The sequence below is a fragment of the Petromyzon marinus genome, chromosome 77 (genome assembly GCF_048934315.1).
Source record: "Petromyzon marinus isolate PM22_M1 ecotype Great Lakes invasive population chromosome 77, UKy_Petmar_22M1.pri1.0, whole genome shotgun sequence".
Classification (NCBI taxonomy): domain Eukaryota; kingdom Metazoa; phylum Chordata; class Hyperoartia; order Petromyzontiformes; family Petromyzontidae; genus Petromyzon; species Petromyzon marinus.
The window spans coordinates 2,217,826-2,225,955 of record NC_133743.1 but is presented as its reverse complement, the minus strand read 5'-3'; positions in this window follow the sequence as shown (position 1 = coordinate 2,225,955).

The following is an 8,130-nucleotide window of genomic DNA, read 5'->3' as shown; positions in this document are numbered from 1 at the left end:
TCTGTATGCAGTAGCTCACAGCACTTGCCCCTACAGCCCCTGCCAGAGGCTACCTGGGGGAGCTTTGTCTCTTTGTAGTCGCTCACAGCACTTGCCCCTACAGCCCCTGTCAGAGGCTACCTGGGGGAGCTTTGTCTCTGTGTGCAGTAGCTCACAGCACTTGAACCCTAACAGCCCCTGCCAGAGGCTACCTGGGGTAGCTTTGTCTCTGTGTGCAGTAGCTCACAGCACTTGCCCCCTACAGCCCCTGTCAGAGGCTACCTGGGGGAGCTTTGTCTCTTTGGAGTCGCTCACAGCACTTGCCCCTACAGCCCCTGCTAGAGGCTACCTGGGGGAGCTTTGCCTTTCTCTTTGTAGTAGCCTCACAGCACTTGCCCCCTAACAGCCCCTGCCAGAGGCTACCTGGGGCAGCTTTGTCTCTGTATGCAGTAGCTCACAGCACTTGCCCCCTAACAGCCCCTGCCAGAGGCTACCTGGGGGAGCTTTGTCTCTGTGTGCAGTCGCTCAAAGAACTTGCCCCCTAACAGCCCCTGCCAAAGGCTACCTGGGGTAGCTTTGTCTCTGTGTGCAGTAGCTCACAGCACTTGCCCCTACAGCCCCTGCCAGAGGCTACCTGGGGGAGCTTTGACTCTGTGTGCAGTAGACTCACAGCACTTGCCCCTACAGCCCCTGCCAGAGGCTACCTGGGTAGCTTTCTCTCTGTGTGCAGTCGCTCAAAGAACTTGCCCCCTAACAGCCCCTGCCAGAGGCTACCTGGGGGAGCTTTGTCTCTGTGTGCAGTAGCTCACAGCACTTGCCCCCTAACAGCCCCTGCCAGAGGCTACCTGGGGGAGCTTTGTCTCTTTGTAGTCGCTCACAGCACTTGCCCCCTACAGCCCCTGCCAGAGGCTACCTGGGGGAGCTTTGTCTCTGTGTGCAGTAGCTCACAGCACTTGCCCCCTAACAGCCCCTGCCAGAGGCTACCTGGGGGAGCTTTGTCTCTGTGTGCAGTAGCTCACAGCACTTGAACCCTAACAGCCCCTGCTAGAGGCTACCTGGGGGAGCTTTGTCTCTGTGTGTAGTAGCTCACAGCACTTGCCCCCTACAGCCCCTGCTAGAGGCTACCTGGGGGAGCTTTGCCTTTCTCTTTGTAGTCGCTCACAGCACTTGCCCCTACAGCCCCTGCCAGAGGCTACCTGGGGGAGCTTTGTCTTTCTATTTGTAGTAGCCTCACAGCACTTGCCCCCCTAACAGCCCCTGCTAGAGGCTACCTGGGGGAGCTTTGTCTCTGTATGCAGTAGCTCACAGCACTTGCCCCTACAGCCCCTGCCAGAGGCTACCTGGGGGAGCTTTGTCTCTGTGTGTAGTAGCTCACAGCACTTGCCCCCTAACAGCCCCTGCCAGAGGCTACCTGGGGGAGCTTTGTCTCTGTGTGTAGTAGCTCACAGCACTTGCCCCCTACAGCCCCTGCCAGAGGCTACCTGGGGGAGCTTTGCCTTTCTCTTTGTAGTCGCTTACAGCACTTGCCCCCTACAGCCCCTGCCAGAGGCTACCTGGGGTAGCTTTGTCTCTGTATGCAGTAGCTCACAGCACTTGCCCCTACAGCCCCTGCCAGAGGCTACCTGGGGGAGCTTTGCCTTTCTCTTTGTAGTCGCTTACAGCACTTGCCCCCTACAGCCTCTGCCAGAGGCTACCTGGGGTAGCTTTGTCTCTGTGTGTAGTAGCTCACAGCACTTGCCCCCTACAGCCCCTGCCAGAGGCTACCTGGGGTAGCTTTGTCTCTGTGTGTAGTCGCTCACAGCACTTGCCCCTACAGCCCCTGCCAGAGGCTACCTGGGGGAGCTTTGTCTCTGTGTGCAGTAGCTCACAGCACTTGCCCCCTAACAGCCCCTGCCAGAGGCTACCTGGGGGAGCTTTGTCTCTTTGTAGTAGCTCACAGCACTTGCCCCCTACAGCCCCTGCCAGAGGCTACCTGGGGGAGCTTTGTCTCTGTGTGCAGTAGCTCACAGCCCTTGCCCCCTAACAGCGTCCGCCAGAGGCTACCTGGGGGAGCTTTGCCTTTCTCTTTGTAGTAGCCTCACAGCACTTGCCCCCTAACAGCCCCTGCCAGAGGCTACCTGGGGCAGCTTTGTCTCTGTGTGCAGTAGACTCACAGCACTTGCCCCTACAGCCCCTGCTAGAGGCTACCTGGGGCAGCTTTGTCTCTTTGTAGTCGCTCACAGCACTTGCCCCTACAGCCCCTGCTAGAGGCTACCTGGGGGAGCTTTGTCTCTGTGTGCAGTAGCTCACAGCACTTGCCCCCTAACAGCCCCTGCCAGAGGCTACCTGGGGGAGCTTTGTCTCTTTGTAGTAGCTCACAGCACTTGCCCCCTAACAGCCCCTGCCAGAGGCTACCTGGGGCAGCTTTGTCTCTGTGTGCAGTAGACTCACAGCACTTGCCCCTACAGCCCCTGCTAGAGGCTACCTGGGGCAGCTTTGTCTCTTTGTAGTCGCTCACAGCACTTGCCCCTACAGCCCCTGCTAGAGGCTACCTGGGGGAGCTTTGTCTCTGTGTGCAGTAGCTCACAGCACTTGCCCCCTAACAGCCCCTGCCAGAGGCTACCTGGGGGAGCTTTGTCTCTTTGTAGTCGCTCACAGCACTTGCCCGCTACAGCCCCTGCCAGAGGCTACCTGGGGGAGCTTTGTCTCTTTGTAGTCGCTCACAGCACTTGCCCGCTACAGCCCCTGCCAGAGGCTACCTGGGGGAGCTTTGTTTCTGTGTGTAGTAGCTCCCAGCACTTGCCCCCTACAGCCCCTGCCAGAGGCTACCTGGGGGAGCTTTGTCTCTGTGTGCAGTAGCTCACAGCACTTGCCCCCTACAGCCCCTGCGAGAGGCTACCTGGGGGAGCTTTGTCTCTTTGTAGTCGCTCACAGCACTTGCCCCTACAGCCCCTGCCAGAGGCTACCTGGGGGAGCTTTGTCTTTCTATTTGTAGTAGCCTCACAGCACTTGCCCCCCTAACAGCCCCTGCTAGAGGCTACCTGGGGGAGCTTTGTCTCTGTATGCAGTAGCTCACAGCACTTGCCCCTACAGCCCCTGCCAGAGGCTACCTGGGGGAGCTTTGTCTCTGTGTGTAGTAGCTCACAGCACTTGCCCCCTAACAGCCCCTGCCAGAGGCTACCTGGGGGAGCTTTGTCTCTTTGTAGTCGCTCACAGCACTTGCCCCTACAGCCCCTGCCAGAGGCGACCTGGGGGAGCTTTGTCTCTTTGTGCAGTAGCTCACAGCACTTGCCCCCTAACAGCCCCTGCTAGAGGCTACCTGGGGTAGCTTTGTCTCTTTGTGCAGTAGCTCACAGCACTTGCCCTCTAACAGCCCCTGCCAGAGGCTACCTGGGGGAGCTTTGTCTCTGTGTGCAGTAGCTCACAGCACTTGCCCCTAAAGCCCCTGCCAGAGGCTACCTGGGGGAGCTTTGTCTCTGTGTGTAGTAGACTCACAGCACTTGAACCCTAACAGCCCCTGCCAGAGGCTACCTGGGGTAGCTTTGCCTTTCTCTTTGTAGTCGCTCACAGCACTTGCCCCGTATCAGCCCCTGCCAGAGGCTACCTGGGGGAGCTTTGTCTCTGTGTGTAGTAGCTCACAGCACTTGCCCCTACAGCCCCTGTCAGAGGCTACCTGGGGGAGCTTTGTCTCTGTGTGTAGTAGCTCACAGCACTTGCCCCCTAACAGCCCCTGCCAGAGGCTACCTGGGGGAGCTTTGTCTCTTTGTAGTCGCTCACAGCACTTGCCCCTACAGCCCCTGCCAGAGGCTACCTGGGGGAGCTTTGTCTCTTTGTAGTCACTCACAGCACTTGCCCGCTACTAGCCCCTGCCAGAGGCTACCTGGGGGAGCTTTGTCTCTGTGTGTAGTAGCTCACAGCACTTGCCACTACAGCCCCTGCCAGAGGCTACCTGGGGGAGCTTTGTCTCTGTGTGTTGTAGACTCACAGCACTTGCCCCCTAACAGCCCCTGCCAGAGGCTACCTGGGGGAGCTTTGTCTCTGTATGCAGTAGCTCACAGCACTTGCCCCCTACAGCCCCTGCCAGAGGCTACCTGGGGTAGCTTTGTCTCTGTGTGTAGTAGACTCACAGCACTTGCCCCCTAACATCCCGTGCCAGAGGCTACCTGGGGGAGCTTTGTCTCTGTGTGTAGTAGCTCACAGCACTTGCCCCCTACAGCCCCTGCCAAAGGCTACCTGGGGTAGCTTTGTCTCTGTATGCAGTAGCTCACAGCACTTGCCCCTACAGCCCCTGCCAGAGGCTACCTGGGGGAGCTTTGCCTTTCTCTTTGTAGTCGCTTACAGCACTTGCCCCCTACAGCCCCTGCCAGAGGCTACCTGGGGTAGCTTTGTGCTTTGTCTCTGTGTGTAGTAGACTCACAGCACTTGCCCCCTACAGCCCCTGCCAGAGGCTACCTGGGGGAGCTTTGTCTCTGTGTGCAGTAGCCTCACAGCACTTGCCCCCTAACAGCCCCTGCCAGAGGCTACCTGGGGTAGCTTTGCCTTCTTTGGAGAGAGAGAGTGGGGGGTGATGGAGGTGTTGAGAGACGGCGGTGCATGTCTCGCCCGGCTGCGCACCCGCTCAAGCGAGACAGAGCACCGCGCATGCACCGCCAGTATCAAGCCCCCACGTTGCGGAATATAAGACGCACTCAGGGAGCGGTGGTGCAGTGGTTAGCGCACTGTGTGTGTGAGTGTGTGGAGTGGTGGTACAGTGGTTAGCGCACTGTGTGTGTGTGTGTGGGGAGTGGTGGTGCAGTGGTTAGCGCAATGTATGTGTGTGAGTGGGGAGTGGTGGTACAGTGGTTAGCGCACTGTGTGTGTGGGGAGTGGTGGTGCAGTGGTTAGCGCACTGTGTGTGTGGGGAGTGGTGGTGCAGTGGTTAGCGCACTGTGTGTGTGTGAGTGGGGAGTGGTGGTGCAGTGGTTAGCGCACTGTGTGTGTGTGGGGAGTGGTGGTGCAGTGGTTAGCGCACTGTGTGTGTGTGTGTGGGGGGAGTGGTGGTGCAGTGGTTAGCGCACTGTGTGTGAGTTGGGAGTGGTGGTGCAGTGGTTAGCGCACTGTGTGTGTGTGTAGGGAGCGGTGGTGCAGTGGTTAGCGCAATGTGTGTGTGTAGGGAGTGGTGGGTGTAGTGGTTAGCGCACTGTGTGTGTGTGGGGAGTGGTGGGTGTAGTGGTTAGCGCTAAGCTTCACTACGAACCTGGCGACCTGAGTTCGATTCCCGCTCACGACCACCACCACTCAGTGACGATTCTCTGAACCGGTCCTGGGCCTCCCCTAGGTCGATTCAGCCTCAAACGAGCTACCTGGTGTAGTGGTGGTGGTGTAGTGGTGGTGTAGTGGTGGTGGTGTAGTGATGGTGGTGGTGTAGTGGTGGTGGTAGTGGTGGTGGTGTAGTGATGGTGGTGGTGTAGTGGTGGTGGTGGTGTAGTGGTGGTGTAGTGGTGGTGGTGGTGTAGTGGTGGTGTAGTGGTGGTGGTGGTGTAGTGGTGGTGTAGTAGTGGTGGTGGTGTAGTGGTGGTGGTGTAGTAGTGGTGGTGGTGTAGTGGTGTGTGTAGTGGTAGTGGTGGTGTAGTGGTGGTGGTAGTGGTAGTGGTGGTGTAGTGTTGGTGGTGGTGTAGTAGTGGTGGTGGTGTAGTAGTGGTGGTGGTGTAGTGGTGGTGTAGTAGTGGTGGTGGTGTAGTGGTGGTGGTGTAGTAGTGGTGGTGGTGTAGTGGTGTGTGTAGTGGTAGTGGTGGTGTAGTGGTGGTGGTGGTGGTGGTGTAGTGGTGGTGGTGTAGTGGTGTGTGTAGTGGTAGTGGTGGTGTAGTGGTGGTGGTGGTGTAGTGGTGGTGGTGTAGTGGTGATGTGGTGGTGATGTAGTGGTGGTGTAGTGGTGGTGGTGGTGTAGTGAACATCGCTAGCACTGTGAGAGAGACAAAGGCGGTCGGGAGTGGTGGTGGTGCTGGTGGCCACCCCCTCTGTGTGTAGCCACAGTGCCGGTAGCCTTCATAGACGCTGCTGCTGCTACTCGCTACTAGCAGCACTTGCCCCTACAGCCCTGCTAGAGGCTAACTGGGGGAGCTTTGTCTGTGTGTGCATCATAGGTGGTGCTACTCGCTACTAGCAGCACTTGCCCTCCTGGTGTGTGAAGGCTACCTGGGGTAGCTTTGTCTGTGTGTGTGCGTGTCTCCTTCAAAGAACACCCAAAGCTGCTTCTGTTTGGCCGGATAGAGCTGTGGGCTCGACGGCAGGGGCAGGAGAAGAGATGGAGATGATGTGTGGGTGGGTGTGTGGGTGGGTGGGTGAGTGAGTGGGTGAGTGGGTGGGTGAGTGGGTGGGTGGGTGAGTGGGAGGGTGGATGAGTGAGTGAGTGGGTGGAGGGGTGGGTGAGTGAGTGGATGTGTGGGTGGGTGGATGAGTGGGTGGCTGGGTGAGTGAGTGGGTAAGTGGGTGAGTGAGTGAGTGGGTGAGTGAGTGAGTGGGTGAGTGAGTGGGTGAGTGAGTGAGTGGGTGAGTGGATGAGTGAGTGAGTGGGTGAGTGGGTGGGTGATTGAGTGAGTGAGTGGGTGGGTGGGTGAGTGGGTGAGTGGGTGGGTGGGTGAGTGAGTGGGTGAGTGGGTGTGTGTGTGTGGGTGTGTGGGTGGGTGGGTGGGTGAGTGAGTGGGTGAGTGAGTGAGTGGGTGAGTGGATGAGTGAGTTAGTGAGTGGGTGAGTGGGTGGGTGATTGAGTGAGTGAGTAGGTGGGTGGGTGAGTGGGTGGGTGGGTGAGTGGGTGAGTGGGTGTGTGTGTGGGTGGGTGTGTGGGTGGGTGAGTGGGTGAGTGGGTGGGTGGGTGGGTGTGTGAGTGGGTGGGTGGGTGAGTGGGTGGGTGGGTGAGTGGGTGAGTGAGTGGGTGAGTGTGTGGGTGAGTGGGTGGGTGGGTGAGTGAGTGGGTGGGTGGGTGGGTGAGTGAGTGGGTGTGTGGGTGGGTGAGTGGGTGAGTTGGTGGGTGAGTGGGTGGGTGGGTGAGTGAGTGGGTGGGTGGTGTGTGAGTGGGTGGGTGGGTGAGTGTGTGGGAGGGTGGGTGAGTGAGTGATTGTCTGGGTGGGTGAGTGAGTGGGTGGGTGGGTGGGTGTGTGGGTGGGTGGGTGGCTGAGTGAGTGGGTGAGTGGGTGGGTGGGTGAGTGAGTGGGTGAGTGAGTGGGTGAGTGGGTGGGTGGGTGTGTGGGTGAGTGAGTGGGTGGGTGAGTTGGTGAGTGGGTGGGTGGGTGAGTGAGTGGGTGAGTGGGTGGGTGAGTGAGTGGGTGAGTGGGTGGGTGAGTGAGTGAGTGAGTGGGTGAGTGAGTGAGTGGGTGGGTGGGTGAGTGAGTGAGTGGGTGGGTGAGTGAGTGAGTGGGTGTGTGGGTGGGTGAGTGGGTGGGTGGGTGGGTGAGTGGGTGAGTGAGTGAGTGGGTGAGTGAGTGGGTGGGTGGGTGTGTGGGTGGGTGGGTGAGTGAGTGGGTGAGTGGTTGGGTGGGCGTGTCAGTGAGTGGGTGGGTGGGTGAGTGAGTGGGTGGGTGGGTGGGTGAGTGAGTGAGTGGGTGGGTGAGTGGGTGGGGGGGTGAGTGAGTGAGTGGGTGAGTGGGTGGGTGGGTGAGTGAGTGCGTGGGTGGGTGAATGAGTGGGTGGGTGGGTGAGTGAGTGAGTGGGTGGGTGGGTGAGTGGGTGGGTGGGTGGGTGAGTGGGTGGATGGGTGAGTGAGTGAGTGTGTGGGTGAGTGGGTGAGTGGGTGAGTGTGTGGGTGAGTGGGTGGGTGGGTGAGTGAGTGAGTGGGTGGGTGGGTGAGTGAGTGGGTGGGTGGGTGGGTGAGTGGGTGAGTGAGTGGGTGGGTGAGTGAGTGGGTGGGTGGGTGGGTGAGTGGGTGAGTGGGTGGGTGAGTGAGTGAGTGGGTGAGTGGGTGGGTGAATGAGTGAGTGGGTAGGTGTGTGGGTGATTGGGTGGGTGAGTGGGTGGGTGAGTGAGTGAGTGGGTGAGTGGGTGGGTGGGTGGATGGGTGAGTGAGTGGGTGGGTGGGTGGGTGAGTGAGTGGGTGGGTGGGTGAGTGAGTGGGTACGTGTGTGGGTGAGTAAGTGAGTGGGTGAGTGAGCGAGTGGATGGGTGAGTGGGTGGGTGAGTGGGAGGGTGAGTGGGTGGGTG